Below are 17,555 nucleotides of genomic sequence, written 5' to 3'. Positions count from 1 at the left end.
CGAAAACGAAATTAATGCGATGTCTTGGGTTATCTAATCTTATTTAAATGCATCTGTTTTCTTCTTATCTTCTTGATTGGAATTACGTTCCCAGTGGGACAGAGCCTGCTACATGTATAGGGCACATAACTATTTGCGCATACATTTATCGTGTGGCACGTACACGAGGATTTGCATTGAATTGAGGAGTGCCTTCATCACGAAAAGCTTCTGGATCGATTTGCGCATTCACAGTTAGCTTTCAATTTAGCTAGATATCTTATCTACCTGAGCAATAAAGTCACGTACCGGCTATATAATTTCTTGGAATACCTATCGATTGTTGACATCGGTCACTGACCAAGTTGACCTACCCAGCCCGACTTCACCTCACAGGAATGTTGTCGAAAACAATCCAACCCAACTGAATAGCTGAGTATCAGCTTATCAGCTTATGAGCTTAAATATGGAGCCCATTTTTTTTTTAATTAAGCCTTAGAGCAGATTGTTCATCTATTGTTCAGCAATGATGTTTGGGAAGTAACCACAAGCATTACATCATTACCCTAAATCTGTCGCATTTTAGTATAGCTATAATGCAAGATAACTTTTATTCAACACCTGTCAAGTAATGAAGCATTTAACTTATACCGTCTACCCCCGTTGGTTTGAGTGACACCTCATGCAAACCAACGGGGTTAATTTTTAATCACCCCGTTACATGAGCAGAATGGCGTTTGAACCATTTTGAGTTTGAACAAATTAAAAAGTTTCCAGATTAGAAGCGGTCAAACTAACGGGGGTAGACGCCCTGGTAACAATTTGATGCTGTACAAACGTTTCTCCAACTATTTTAAAGATTTTAAATCAGCCTTCATTTGATCAAAAGCTGAGCACAATAGGAACAATCGTTTATTCAGCTCCTAAACAACTAATTTTGGTGATTTTATTCAACCTTTACCTGATCTGAGGTTCATTAGAAGGCTGATTTAAGGTTTGATGTGTGCTTAATCAGTTATCAATTAAATTTAATAATTGTGTAAAAATAAAAGAATAACACTTTCGTGAGCCTTTTTTTACCATGTATAGATTAATCTGTGGGAAGACTGAGAATTAAACTCGAACTCCTGATTTATAGTCACTCACCTTAGCACATACACCACACACAACTGTATTCATATCCTCGAAAACAAGAGCATTACTTGTTGTGTCTGAATAGTCAAGAACATAAGTTGAACTAAGTCTGTATTAAGGCTGAAGAAGCGATGTGGACTTTACAAAACAAGTCATACTTCAGACCAATACTCAGCTGTCATTGTGCTCAGCCATTGACACCATTATCCAGCTATTACTCAGCTATGACTCTATTATTCAATTCATGTATTGTACGTGGATTTGCTAACTGAACACGACGAATCAAACCCGTCGTTTTTGGAATCGCCGTTGGAATCACCTAAAGACACTGTATGCTAAAGACACGAAATCTGATGATTGTTGCTGTTGATGATGATTGTCGCGTCATGACGATGATGCTGTCGAGCAATGCTTTTAAAGCGCGTTTGACAGGTCTCCTGCTCGATTGGAATGACATTGACAGCAAATTTGGAATTCCAATTGGAACATTTCGTGTCTTTGCATATAGTGTCTTTAGGCCCACTGGTAGTACTTCAAAACTGGTTAACACTAAAAAAAAACAGCTGATTTGAAACGTCTCATAAAATGCCTTATTATATATTTATTATGAGCTTATTTACAGTGAAATTTCCATAGACAAATAGACAACCAAAACGTCACAGATATATTAGACATACAAATGACAATACAAATCTCATTACCACACACATTATACTAACCAGGGGGAATGACACATCCTTTGCTAACCGGAAAAATCTGCATTTATCCGTTGCTAATCGTCGTTAAGGTGATACAGGACGCCGTGATAGTTTTGCTATCTTCCGTCTCTTTCATCATCAGAACCCTCGATACTTTAACTACCCAAATAAAAAATACAGTAGAAAAACCGAACGTTGTACTGTAACAATACTATTTAGAACCATATTTTTACAATAGACACCACTGTAAAAATAAAAATTACAAAAACAATAAGATGTAATGTAGACACCATACAGTGAATTGTAAATAAGATTTTTACAATATATTATACAGGTTAAGTATCGTAACAATACAAAAAAATATTTTTCTGCATATATGCATATATATATTTTTTTGCAAAACCATATATTTTATTGTAATTGAATTGTTTGAAATACTGATACGTGGGCTTTAATATACCGTACATTGTATGGTACATGTATAGTTTCAAACAATAAAATGTACCGTAAATGTATTGTTTTTAATTGTAATTTCACTACTGGCTATACATTTAATCAAATGGTTCAGGAATCGTTCTCTTTTGTTATGTTGTATTGTTTTACATTACATAAACCATATAATGTTATATTATCTCGCCATGTTCCTTCGGTCATGGCAGTTCTAGCCAAACAAACCTAAACTCGTCTAAGTCTGAGTAGTCTCTGATTGCATTAACAGTTGCAGCTTAGGCTCCCATGTCCCACCAGCCAGATAACTGGGTTTTGCAAACTAAGCATTTTTTGTGGCAACGCTTTGAGCGGCTTGATGGAACTATGCCGAGCGCGCTAAGTGTTATTAGACACAGCGTAACAAAAATTAACTTTTTGTCTGTCCTAAGAGCAAACTTATGTGTCTCCGAAGGATTTTGGGCCGCTAAATCCGAATCCGAGCTCAGATTTGCTCTAACACGTCACAATTTTGAGCTTTACCTCAATTTATTGGGCAAAATATGCGATTTTGAGCTTTTTTGACTGCAAGCCATTAAGCAAGGAAATATTTTTTTTAAGCAATCAAAAGGTTAATTGGTCAATTAACATCTAAATTAATGACTCATGCAAAATATTTCGTTTTACCAAATCCAATTTGATAGTTTTAAGCGATTTATGTTAGGTACGATTTTTCCCATACAAGTCATCCTCCAAAAGTTGCATGCAAGTTTTCATACTAACATAAAATGCTTAAATCTATCAAATTTGATTTGGTAAAACGAAATATTTTGCATGAGTCGTTAATTTAGGTGTTAATTGACCAATTAACCTTTTGATTGCTTAAAAAAAATATTTCCAAGCTTAATGGCTTGCAGTCAAAAAAGCCCAAAATCGCATATTTTGCCCTATAAATTAAGGTATAGCTCAAAATTGTGACGTGTTGGAGCAAATCTGAGCCGGAATTCGGATTCAGCGGCCCAAAATCCTTCGGAGACACATACGTTTGCTCTTGAGACAGAAAAATATTGCGCTGTGTAATGTAGTTGCATGAAGTGGGTGACGAGGTATATAAGTATCATTACAGCGTGCTTAACCGTTATTGCAATATTGAGACTCCAGTTTGACTGAACTTTGAAATATGTACATAGAAACTCATGAGAAAATTGTCAAGTTCGATTCGACTATAAGTTAGGTTAAACAGCGAAGATGAACTTATATCATAAGTCGTTTCAGTGTCCAGTCCAGTCCATATGTTAAAAATGGTTCTACCTCAAAGATAAATCGCATTTAATTCGGTAGTGGTACAAAGCAAGTTCACATGAGAGAAGGGGAGAAAACTCCCCTAAATGCAAATACAGAAAGAATAGTGTTGAACTCATCCACTGATTTACGGTAATCTGACCTGTCTTTCCGGGTTAACCTACTTTCCTACTATTCCTCTCATCGCACTCTACATATCTAGCCCGCCATATCTCTTGGATCTGCAGCCCTTATGAACCCTAGTTTACCTCTTATTTAAACATTTTATTGACTTTAAATTGATGTTTCAACTTATTCACTTTTTTCTCTTTCTTTTCTTTTGCAACAAAAAAGTCACGAACATCAACAAAACAAAGCACGGAAAAATCTAAAACTGAATAAATAATTAAAAATGCACGGAAAAAGATTGTTTCGGAAAAGTGAATGGTTCAAACGTAAGAAAAACAGTATAATATATTGTTACATAAAGATCGGATGTAAGTGTATAGTAGCTACAATGTGCACAGCTTTTAGCAAACCATTCCATTACAATACACTATATTGTAGCTGGTACACTGTATGGTACAGGAATGGTTTTCACCACATACCCTATGGTTAGTTTTTAACCGGGTATGCAAATCTCCAGCTCCAGAGGACTGATCTAACTGGAAATTTAGTCGATTGTTCATCACATGTAAACATACATCAAATTTTCAGCCTATTTAATGCAGTAGAACTCGAGATGTGCATCTTCAAAGTTTGAGAGCCGCGTCTAACTGCCGCTCTGTTAGCAGCGGTTAGCGACGGTTAGGAACAGATAAATGCGGATTTTCCGATTATAAAAGGGTGTGTCATTCCCCTTGATACTAACATCCCTTCCCTTCCTCGATGATCGTAAGCACGTGGCCGGCGATGTTATTGACTAAACAAAGTTCGGAACTCTTGAAGATGCACACTGAAAGCGGTAAACCAGATAAAGTACTCCAAAGCTTTGTTTGTTGAGATTTGTTGGTTCCGTGTGAAATTTCTATTGTTCGCAATATAGCAACTACGGATTACAATTCGTGCAAGGTCATCCAGGCATACTCATGCTATATGCTCATATGGCTCCTAGACATTTTTGTTCAAATTACAACATTAAAAACCAAGCTATATTTCCCATATTTCCACATTTCCATAGCATACAACTTTTCCTTTTTGCATTCCACAGGAAAAAAGCAACATGTAGCCGTCTTTTTTTTTTCCTTGTCGCGCCGCGAGCAGGAGCCATTATTTTCCGCATCAGCCCCACTGACTGCTGCAGCGCGCAGCATGGTTTCTCCATTAAATGAAATCATAAATTTAACCATGAATCGTCCCCCGTGGCAAAGCATAAACGCTACAACCAACCCCCACCAGGCGGCGGCGGCCAGGCGCGAGATAACTCGCGCTGCCAGCAAATGGCAATTTATATGCATTTGAGACACTAACTACCGCCGTTTGGGGCCCACGCTCGCGCTCCAGAGAGCCATGTTCCTGTCTGCCAGGGAATTCTGCGGCTGCACGCTTCTGTATCTTCACTGTTGTGGCACCTGGTTCACCCATTCCAGCTCATCCCTCTGGCTCTGGCGCAGACGGTTTGTCGAGGGAAAAGGTAAATTGCTTATCGAGCGGTCAACTCGATATAGTAGCGCATAATCAAAAACAATTCGCCCGTTAGACATTTTCAAGGCATGGAAGCACGTCGTGAAAGTTTGCGTCGAACCACAGGTAGTTCGTTCCGTTCGTTCATGATGGTGACCGTTTGTCGAGTGAAACCCCTATCGACCGGCGCGGCGATAGCATTAAATTTTAATTAAAAATTTAGCATCCTATACAGTGTCCTGCCCTCCGGCGTTTGATTGGCACTCTGGCACGTTTGAGATGATATTCAGTAGGAAATTAACTGATCTGTGATATTTATCATTTTATCGTTCGAGTTTTTCGGGGGAAGTTTTCATTTTCTTGCACCATTGTTACCCCTGATAAAAAAGATCATAGAGATACAACAGAATGTATTGTTACAATACGCTGAAATGAATGGTAGTTTCCATTAATTCAATTGTTTAAAACGATAGAGTAACAACAGACTCTATTGTTTTCCACCATAGCATGTATTGTAAATGTCACTTTTACAATAGAAAATGGAGGTTGTTATGTATCTTTACCATAAAAAAATCCAAATTTTCTGGAGCAAATTGAGTCAACTACCATACAATTTATAGTGTTTTTATTATTGAAATCTCTAGTGCCATAGATTTTATTGTTCACGTATTGTAGTTTCAGTAGAGCATTTTCAGCAGGAAAATAAGTACACAATATAATTTGTTGTTGAACAGTCAAATTTATCATTATTTAATGGTAGTTTATGGTGATTCTATTGGAAATTTTTATCAGGGACTTTGAAGAAAGTCATCCTCATGTATCCTGAGGATGGAACATCAGAAAACATGTAACGACACCAGAATAAAACGTTACATTAGAATCAAGGTTGCAACCATTCATTTGCAAAAATTTACATTCATTTGCTATTATCTCAGTTCAGAAGCATGCTATCGAAAAAATTAGAGGGGCGTGTACAAGACACAACCGCATGACGTAAACTACGTAAAGCAGTTTGTTATTGGTGGAATCAATAGTTTGAATCAATAAAAATAATCATATCATAAGAAACAAGGTAAATTCTACAAGTTTGAGAATTCCGGTATTGGAAATAATTACAAAATAGTGTTTGAACTTGTACCGACTTTTCGAACTCTCTAAGCAGAATACCCTCTTCAAATGAGTGTAATAAGTTTTGTACCTTTTAATTCCGCCCTATTTTGCTTATCCATTGACAGATACGCGTATCGACTACCACTTGTAATCTTTCTCAGTGTCAGTTATCCACAGTTTGAAGCCTAAGCGAAGCCGGCGGAAATCCTATACACTGCGTTAATGGTAGCGCAAGAAGAAAGCGCACTCGCTAGATTCAGAGACACGACCAGATGAAAAGACACGGTTTAATTTCCGCACAATGCTGTTGCATTTTGTTTAGTATATTATAGTAGGTTTCAAAATTCGGCAGTTTTGACACTTATGTGACCAGCATCACTTTATCGGAAAATCTGCCATTTACTCTTTCAGAAAATTGATAAAGCCCTTGAAAAAGCTGTTCGAACCATAATTTAGTCAAATTATTGCACGTGAGTTCAACAAATTTCATTGTTTTGGCAACAAAAGTCAGAACAGCGACGAGACTTTGTTTTGGGACGTCCATAAGAAGAAGAAGAAGTAGAAGAATTGGTTTGATAGAAGAAGAATTAGTTTGACGAAGGGTAAGAATCAGTAATGCCATACAGCTTACTTTGCAATCAAACAGATCAATCAAAAATGCAAATCATTAAGCTTTTGCTAATTTGATGACTGGAATTGCCTATATATTATTATTTATCAAAGAATTTCTTTTAATCGTAGTAGCTTTCTTCCAGATTTTTCGGCAAAAATGGGCACAGAGAGTTTTGATTTTTAATTGATTTGAATTGATTTGATTGAAATTTGGTTGAGAAATAATCTTCATTTCTTCATTAAACTTGCAATTTCTCTAAGTTTAAGAAAATTATTGGAAATTTCCGATCAACTCGCATTTGTAAATTTATATGGAGTGTATCATGGATGCTACAAGAAGCAATTATATTTCCACTACTCCGCTACTCCGGCTTTGAGACTGTGCCGATTTTGACATTATTTGTGACCCAGCGCTTCGTCTTCCTTAGAAAATTATTCGGTTCATTCTTGTGGAGGAACATTGGCAAACGCAAACGGAGAAACTGGCTAGCCCTCCTTCAATGCAATCCCCTAGAAAGGTCATGAACGAATGATGGAAGATGAGAAGAATTTAACTGGACGGCAAAACGCAAAAATGTGCTCGCACGCAATCGGCTGGTTAAAACATCGGCTTACTTTTCCCAAATTTTCAATAGTTTGCTGTTGAAAATCAATAAATTTGATTATTTGTCATAAATGGTACGTACATACATTTCCAAACGATTAATATGAAATATTTGGAAATAATACTATTAATGGCTGAGTTATTAGCGTGCAAAATCTGACATAATTAGGTGATCGTCGTAAAATTTTAGATTTCCAGTGCCGTGGTAGCGTAAGCACCCCATTTCATGCAATTTTACCGCACTCGCGTAGTAGATGTTTTTAAAATGTCGGCATTTGCATGTCTTCACTTAATTCGGAATCAACTCTTGCACAAAATATAGAATTGTAGCCCTCATAAGGGCTGTTTCAATTTATTTGCTTACTAAAGGTGAAATTCGGTAGTTATGATTGCGAAATCCAGTACGGCGATGGTGGCGTTGACTCCGATGGTGGGTTTGCGAGGCGATGCTGTGCAATACGTGACGATGCGAAAGCGGACGCACGCGCGCGCAACCGCCTTCGACCATCGCGATCGGCTTGCCAAAGCATACTGAAGGAAGTGAACTGAGCGCTCCGCTGATGCGTTTTCGTCAAAGAGTTGGCAAAGAATAAGAGAAAATGGGAAGAAGCAGTTTGCTTTTATACGGCAAGGCGGTTCGTTTTCCCCTCTCGAACGTGGTTGGTTCGATTAGAGAGGGGTAAGAATCAGTGATGCCATAGGATTTATTTGCAATATTGGTTTGATTAATGTTCATCAAATTCATTTTAATATGCAAATCATACTTTTGCAAATTGGCGGACTAGATTTATTAAAAGCTTAATACTTATAAAAATAATAATTTAATATCATGGTTAAGTATTGCACATTTTAAACGGTTAAAGTACTTATTCAATCAAATTTGGCAACACTGTTTAACAATGCTCATTTTCTTCATCAAAGTAACCATTTTTCTAGGTTGAAGAAATTGAACAAATTTTCAATCAAGTCGTACAAATTCTGTTCATTTCATTTATAACAGCTATCTCATAGTAATTTCACTTGAAACCGTAACCTGGAAAATTATCCGTTCTCTCTTGTGGGGCAGTTTTGTAGCCCTCAGAAGGGCTGTTTTGATTTACATCATTCCCATCCGACGATGAAAAGTCCTCATGCGGCTGGCCGCTCCAATTTTACCACCGCACGCCGCGCACGACGACGCACAACCGTCGACAGCCACCGCGCTCCGCATGTCGCAGAATACTGAGCGAACATGCAAACGGAGAAACTGCTCTGTGGTCCAACTCTGATGTGGTCGTCAGGTCCACTCGTGCCGCCGCGCACTCCGACGCGAAGACGCACGCACAAGTTGCGGCACAACCGCCAACAGCTACCACCGCGCTCGGCATGTCAAAGAATACTGAGCGCAAACGGAGAAACTTGACTCTCCTCCGATGCGTTCCCCTCTGGACTGGTCAGCAGCTCCACTCGTACCGTGTCAGGCACGACGACGCGCGACCGTCGGCAACCACCGTGCTCGGCATGTGGAAGTAAACTGAGAGCAGCAAAAATGCAAACGGAGGTACTGGGCTGTTCTCCTCCGATGCGTTCCCCTCGAAGAGTCGATGCAGAATGGAGGAAGATGGGAAGAAGCAGTAATCTTTTATACTGGGTGATGCTCGACGAAAAATCGCAAACCTGTGCTCGCACGTGATTGGCTGGATAAAACATGGGTTCACTTTTCCCAAATTTTCAATAGTTTGCTGTTGAAATTCAATAGTTAGCTATAATTATTTCAACGCGTAGATAAATTTCTGATCGATCGGTGCAAAAATTCCGAAAATCGGTCGTGAAACGGCTGAGTTATTAGCGCTCAAAACCTATCAATTTTTCGTGACGGTCGCAAAATTTTAGATTTTCATTTTACACCCAGTACTTCCCGTAAGACGTAGTTTACGTCAAAACAAAGTATGGATGAATTTAACCTTGTAGTTTTATCTGAAAGTTTGCCGAATAACATTGGGGTCGCAAACGCATTCCAAAGTCGTGAGTGAGCTGTGAAGGCAACTTTCCACAGCGTGAATAAAATTTATATTCACCGCGTGGAGAGTTGCCTTCACAGCTTGCTCACGACTTTTGTATGTGTGTGCGACCCTAATGCTATTCGGCGAACTTTCAGATAAAACTACAAGGTTCAATTCATCCATACATTGCTTTTCGATAGCATGCTTCTGAACTGAGATAATAGCAAATGAATGTATTTTTTTGCAAATGAATGGTTGCAACCTTGATTAGAATTATACTTCATACTAATGTCAAGAATTCCCCACTCGAAATCTTGGAACATCAGCATACATCAAACGACAGATGAAAGTAATGTTACATTAGAATTAAACATCACATTGATTTCTCTATCATCAAAATGGATTCAGCTTAATAATTTGACGTTTGAGCGGTGCCGTGTTTACAGAAAATGAACTTGTTTCATTAGCCAGCTTAATAACATGACGCCGCTCAAAAGTCAAACAAGTGAAAACGTGCATTTGTGCAACGCTTTTTTCTTGTCGTTTGCTCCGTTTGCTCGCGCTGTCGTCGGTTTGTGTACGTGTCATCTTTCCCCGTGTGGATAGGTATGGATCCGCAACAGTTTGTGTGTGAATCGCGGTGAAGATGCCAGTCAGAGTCAGAGTCAAGACGCCGCATTTTTCTTGTCGTTTGCTCGCTTGGGTCGGTCGGATGCAGCAAATCGATGCTGCTTTCAGTAACCATTGATTAAAAGTCTAGCGACCTCCCTCTTGTCGTTTTGGTTGTCAACCTTTTTTTTTCTTCTCTGTGGTAGATTAGACGACTTGTAGTAGGCCTGGTGTAGTCGGAGGGTATATAGAGCAGAACTGTGAATAAATATGGTTGTCACTCACCACAGGTCCAATAAAATTACATCCTGTTGTTATTAGCATTGTAAAAAAAAAAAAAAAAAAAAAAAAAAAACATTTGTGGTGGGTGACAACCATATTTATTCACAGTTCTGCTCTATATACCCTCCGACTACACCAGGCCTACTACAAGTCGTCTAATCTACCACATCTCCTTTTGTTGCAAGTTGTGAAGCCTTTGTTTTAATATATGTAGCGCAGCTAGACCAAAAACTTGATGGCTTCAATGATATTCATCCAGGTGTTAATACGCTCCTCCAGTGAGGTCATCAGAAGGGCCACCGAATCCTAATAAGCCAGTCCCAAGTCCCAGGTTGGGGTCGGTCTCTATCAACGGGGGAATTGCGCCAGAAAACGCCCTCGACGCTCTACTAGACGAACTGCAAACATTTGCCAAACCACCAAACGGATCAAATGAGATCCGTCCTGATGATTCTACTTCAGATGATAGCTCACAAGCTATACAAAGCACAGTAACTACGAAAATGGCTCAAGCACAACTCTATCCAGATACAATTTCGACTAACGTAGGACTTAGACGTTTGCATTCGTACCCAAGTGGTTCGGATACAGATACCAGTCCACCACAACCCATTCGCCCGGTTGGAAAGCCACCAGTTCCAGAGCGTAACGCCGAATTACTATCGAAAGTCAACAGTAAGCGAGTACCTCCACCTCCACCACCGCGCACTAGCTCTCGTAGCCCATTGGCTAGTCCAACCAGTCCTAATTTGCCCCATCAAATGCAACAAATATCAGACATCGATCAACAGAACATCATTAACTCAGAAAACTTCCAAATCCTTTTGTTAAATGTCGTTCTCGTTATAGCATAATTCCTCGAATTAAAATTTTCTGAGTTAATGATGTTCTAGAAATCTTTCAACTGGATGGTGTGCTATTGGCAAAAGTGAAGTGGCCCATCGTCATGAACATTTCTGGCGCCCTTTTTAATGGAGGAAAACTTCAAGATGAATGGAGAAGTACAGTTGCAGGTTGCTAGTACTGCCCGGAATAAGGCTTTTGCTGGGCGGAGGCCCCGCAGGTTATTTTACCAGGAGAGCTGTGCAATATCAATCCAAGAATAACAATACCAGCATCAAATCAGCAGTGTACAAGACAAAATATTGTCGAGTATTTTCGACAAAGCTTGGAAACTTTGTTCACGTGTTTGCGCACTTCGAACTGCCTGTGGTCACGGTTTGTAGCTCGGTGATAGGTAAATATGAATAAAACAAAAATCAAAGTCCTTAACGGACAACGTGCTGCCAACACGTTGATTCGGACAAGGCAATAATAAAGTCCTTAACGGACAACGCGGCGAAGCCGGAGAAGGCAAAGTGTATCAAAGTCCTTAACGAGCAACTCGCTGGCGACGTGTTGGCTCGGAAAAGGCAGCAGAAATCAAAGCCCTTAACGGACAAAGTGCTGCTAGCACGTTGGTCCAGAGAAGGCACGAAAAAATATCAAAATCCTTAACGAGCAACACGTTACCGACGCGTTGGCTCGGAGAAGGTAACTCTATCAAAGTCCTTAACGGACAACGTGCTGCCAACACGTTGGTCCGGAGGAGGCAATAACAAAGTCCTTAACGGACAACGCAGAGAGGCGTTGGTCCGGAGGAGGCAAAGAGGTCTCAAAGTCCTTAACGAGCAACTCGCTGGCGACGTGTTGGCTCGGAAAAGGCAGAATAATGTTGTTTTAAACAGTTTTCAGCAATCCGATAGAGAACGAGTTGGGAATCATAGCTTTCGAATAAGATGATGGAGATTTTGATCAATGCTAAATGTGATATGATGAAAATACAAATTCGAGGAATTATGCTATAACGAGAACGACATTTAACAAAAGGATTTGGAAGTTTTCTGAGAATGCAGTACAAAGCAGCGTAACTTAAATTTCGAGGAGCCTCAAAACATTCAGAATTCCAGAAAAGATCCGTATGGCATCTACAAAATAGGAGGAGGATTCGTTTGCGTGATGACGAGAAAAGAACCAGAAAGTAATGGTATTCTGCCAATACTCTGCCGATCGTGATGAAGGAGTTTACAATCAATGTTTCCGATGCGATCCACTTATGGAGGAGCGTATTAACACCTGGATGAATATCATTGAAGCCATCAAGTTTTTGGTCTAGCTGCGCTACATATATTAAAACAAAGGCTTCACAACTTGCAACAAAAGGAGATGTGGTAGATTAGACGACTTGTAGTAGGCCTGGTGTAGTCGGAGGGTATATAGAGCAGAACTGTGAATAAATATGGTTGTCACCCACCACATTCTCTAAATCCGTTTGTTTGTATTGTTACTGGTTGTCGTTAGCGAAATATCAACGGAAAGCCCCCATAATCCTATCGCTACCAAAATAAAACATTGTTTTCTCTAACCTCGACCAAACCGCGAGTTTAACGGTTCCCCAAAACTAACATAGTATAAAAGAAAAATCCCCTTTAAAATGAAAAACTTATTTCAAATAAAATTGGTTCCTTTATTCCCAAGGTGCATGAGCCTTCAAATAAAGGATTAAAGCAACATGTGACATATGCTTGAAAAGACTGTGTTGGAGGAATGTACTATAGATATCATTAAATCTTCTTCGTATTATTACAATGTAGAATGTGGAAAAATCGCAAAGGTAGATACGTCGCACAGCCATAGTTTTGGAGATACAATCAAACTTCACGTACCCGACCCCCCATAACTTATTTTCAAAATACGGCATATCGTCAATTTTCTTCCGATTTTTTCGAAGTCGCTCTCGATCGATCATAAATTGGTGCTTATTTATTACACTCAAGTGGTTATGTAGGGGAACTGCGGGCATAACGCCCCCGGGGACAAAACGCCTTCACGCGATTTCATCATATTGTGGAGGTTTCCGTTAGATGCAGGCAAACTAGAACTCAAACTAAGCAGGTTAAGCACAAGAACGGCTGCTATTGTCGAAAGAAAAGCGTGAAAAACGACGACTTTCCACATTTGGAAAGATTTCCTAATTTGCAGCGCACAGAAATTAAGACATTGCTCGCTGATTAATGGAATCAACCCATGAAACTACCATGCGCCTCCTACTCCTTCATTTGCTGCGGGGAAGAGTTCGATGGAGCCCCTTGGTATTTCATAACAAGTCAAAGCGGGAAATGCCCGCGGGCGTTTTGCCTCCTGCAGTTTTCCGGCACCTAAAGAGTAACACTTTTTTGAATTGCTTATTTGAATGGGAAATTTGGTGGGCACGCGGGCCAAAAGTTGAAGTCTCTTAGGTAAAGGAGTAAACTGTTCTCCAAGGCAGAATACGACCTTAAAATAAGCATCATTTGAGGTTTATGACCACATATGCTTAGCCGGGGCGTTATGCCCCTCTTTCCCTATTCTTTATTACACCAACGAACCTAACCTCAAAATGACTGACAATTCTCAGGTCATTTTGACAGTTGTAACATGAGCATGAACAGGACGGCAGCAAGATCGATAAAGTAGAACACATTATCCGTCTTTTTCGTGCATGTGTTGGGTCTGTCAAAATGACTCGTGAATTGTCAAACATTTTCATGGCTAGCTATGTTGGTGTAATGAAGAATTATCCGGAACCATTTCGGAGATATTCCGGGTTGTACTGCTGTCAGGGGGTGGGGAAGGGATCTGTTTTGCCAAATGGCTAAAAGTGATTATTTCGTGTGTGTTATTGTGTTTCAGAGGCCCCCGCGGAATCTGCTCCAGATGTTACGGAACGGCCATATTAGTTGATACATACTTATGTAAGTCATTTTTTTCTATCCCATTCTTTCGAAATCATGAAGATGGACACGTCACTCGGCATGTTTTGGTTGCAAACCAGAAATGGCCCCGATAACATCCCTGTGGAACCTGTGCTATATGTTCCGGGGTGGCCAAATTAGTTGATATATACTTCAGTCTATCGTTTCTGACTCAGTCATTCGAAATCATAAAGATTGATATGTCGCACGGTATGTTTAGGTTGAAAACCAGAAGTGTCCCCAATGAGGCCCCTCGGAACCTGTCACGGGGATTCGGATGGGCCAACTTATTTCAATCTAGTTACAGCAGCTGTGTTTCACTGTTCGCAACAAAAATTCGCTGAAAATCGATGGTTCAAACACAACAACACTCGAAATAATCACTTTTAGCCATTTTGACAACCCCCTGACCCCAGTACAATCCGGAATATCGCCGGAATGGTTCCGGATATTGCACGGCCACTTGAGTATAATAAACTAGCACCAATTTATGATCAACTGATCAACTGAACAAGTATTGCATCAGGAAGTACATCTAATAAGCTTGTTATAAAACCTGTTAAACCATATGGTCATGAACATTGCATTCGATTGCAGACGTCATTTGTTCACGAAAGTTAGTTCCTCGCGGTGTCCCGTTACGCTGGAATGTGTCATTTATTTATGAGTCCTAGAGAATACAAGCAGAAATTTCCTGGGAATGCCTCCATAGGTTCCCCATGAATACCACGGGAATTCGTTTAGAAGCTGTCCAAGAATTCCTGCAGCATTTTTGTTAGAGTAGGACTAGGGACAAAATGCTGCGTAACTCTTTTCACCAATGATCGACGAAATTTGTTGAAAAACATCCCTAAAATCAGGCCTAAAACTGCAAGAAGAGCGAGATATCGGGCAACATTGCTTTGACTTTGCGATAAATCAGGCAACACCGAAGTAAAAACAGGAGCAATCCAGAGAAATTCTGAGAAACTCTGTGAAGGAAAATGTACTCTTCAGCTCTCTCCAGCACAGCATCCTACCCCAAGTAGTAGGACAATCGTTCCCTTCGTTGTGGTAGTACCCTAGGTATGGTAGTACTTTATGTTGCGGATGGTAATTGAGCACTTTTTTTTATTACGAAAAGGCATTTTCAATTGATTTATTATTCTTAAATTATGAGATTGCACCATTTGTGTGCTTAAGATTTATTAAAAAAAATCCTTTATATGTTTGCTGCTGTGTTCTTATTGATTCACTAGTGTTTATATCCTCCAATATCTCATATGAACTCAATGGGATACCGCAGCATTAGAAACAAAAATTAAATTTTACCTCCATAATAGGAGCGGTGTGCCTCATGTTGTGACAAACGATTTATTATCCTAAACAGACAGAAAAGTTAAATTTCATATTTTTTCAAGCAAATTTGGAATGAAAACTTCCGACTCTAGAAATCCCTTGAAAGAAATCTTCAGGGATTGCTCCAGGAAACCATCCATGAATTTCTCCAGGGATTCCTCCAAGAACTCCTCCAGGTATACTTTCAAAAATTCTTCCAGGAATTCCTCCAGGCATTCCTACAGGTATTCTCCAGGATTTCTCCGGGAATTCTTTCACATGAAAACAATACGGATTAACAATTGATTAAAATTATTGAAGTAATTTCAGGAACTGGTTAGAATATATGTCGTGAGTCTAGAGCAATTCTCAAGACAGATCATAACCTCGGAGTATTTCTGAAAACTGCCATAGATTTTCTAACAATGAAAAGTGCTTGCTAAATATGTTTAACGAATTTAGCATATTGTCGATACAAGCGTCTCCGAGTAGTCATATCGATCAGCTATTCTACGCAAATTGATTTCGGCTGGAGAAAACGTTGATTATACCAGAACAATCCCAAACATATTTTGAAGATTTAGAGTGATTAAAACCCACTTCTCAAACTTTTGACAGAGATAAAGGATATTTTGATGTTTGTATCAGACTTTGAGGCCTGAGTATTTAGGAAAACAATTCTAATTTAAATTCTCTAGATAAGGGCCCATATAGCCGAGGCGGTAAACGCACGGGTATTCAGCATGACCATGGTGAGGGTGACGGGTTCGATTCCCGGTCGGTCCAGGATTTTTTCGTAAAGGAAATTTCCTTGACTTTCTTGGGCATAGAGTATCTTCGTGCCTGCCACACGATATCCACTTATCCGCGATCGGTAATGGCGGCGGCGGGCATATCCAACCGGTTCGGAATTTGACGTTTCTTGGGGGAAAGTCAAAATAGTTTCATTCCCCTCCTCACCCCTTCACCCATCGATCGGTGGCGCCAACCGATTGCGATCCCCACGAAACGTCAAAATTCGAATCGGTTGGTTGTGCCCGCCGCCGCCATTACCGCTCGCGGATAAGTGGATACACATGCAAAATGGTGATTGGCAGAGGAAGCTCTCAGTTAATAACTGTGGAAGTGCTCATAGAACACTAAGCTGAGAAGCAGGCTTTGTCCCAGTGAGGACGTTACGCCAAGAAGAAGAAGAAGATAAGGGAATACTGTGCTCCACGATTAGATCAATTACTACATTACTTTCGCTGCGTTTTCTAGAAATCGTAATCGTTAATCGTTAGTCGTAAGATTTGATCTCGGTAATTCAAATTAACGAACCTGGCCGGTAAAACATTCAGAAATTCTCCGAAATTTTACATTTTGTTTTGCCACTGTAATCGGCAAAAGGTTTGCTTTGCCGAGATTCGGAAAAAGTGCATCTGTCAAACTGTCATAAAACACGTGTCATCAGTGAGGGAAATTTTAGTGGAAAGAATTTTGATCACGACTAGTAAGTACCTACGGTAAGTTTTTAAGTAAAATTCATCATGTTCCGCTTTCTTTTTCAGCTGTAAGCATCAATCCACGTCGAATCAGATTGTTTGAGGCATCATATCAATGGAAGTAGTGATTTTACTTGCGTACGGCTTGAACGTTTGTTCCCGCACGGTATGCCGCAAGTGCGACCGGAATCCAGGACGGAATTAGGAAAATATACATCTTTTAAGTGTACCATGTACGATGAACATAATGTCAGAAGTAGGTTCAGTGCTAAGTAGGTAGAGGTGTAGACAATAGGTGTATTGATGAGAAGTTGTTATTAACTATTCGAATTTCTCTTGTTGTCCAATAGAATGTCTGAAATGCTACAAATTTGATCAAGCACGCCGTAAAATTCGTCACCCATGATTTGGCGCCTACATCAGTGGTCTAACGACTCTTCGCGTTCTCGGCACTAGTTCCAATATGTCGCTTAAAGAGTTGCCACATATGATGTTAGGTAAGCTGAGGTCAGTTAACTGACTGATGGGGCACGGGAGCTACTGCTATGATCAAAATGTATGCATTACTAAGACATTCTAGACGGACCTAGAGACGGACAATCGAAAGGAAAACGAGTATTTAAGAATATGACTTCAATCTA

This window comes from Aedes albopictus, chromosome 1 (assembly GCF_035046485.1).
Source record: "Aedes albopictus strain Foshan chromosome 1, AalbF5, whole genome shotgun sequence".
In the NCBI taxonomy this organism is placed as follows: Eukaryota; Metazoa; Arthropoda; class Insecta; order Diptera; family Culicidae; genus Aedes; species Aedes albopictus.
Note: the sequence above shows the minus strand (reverse complement) of the source record.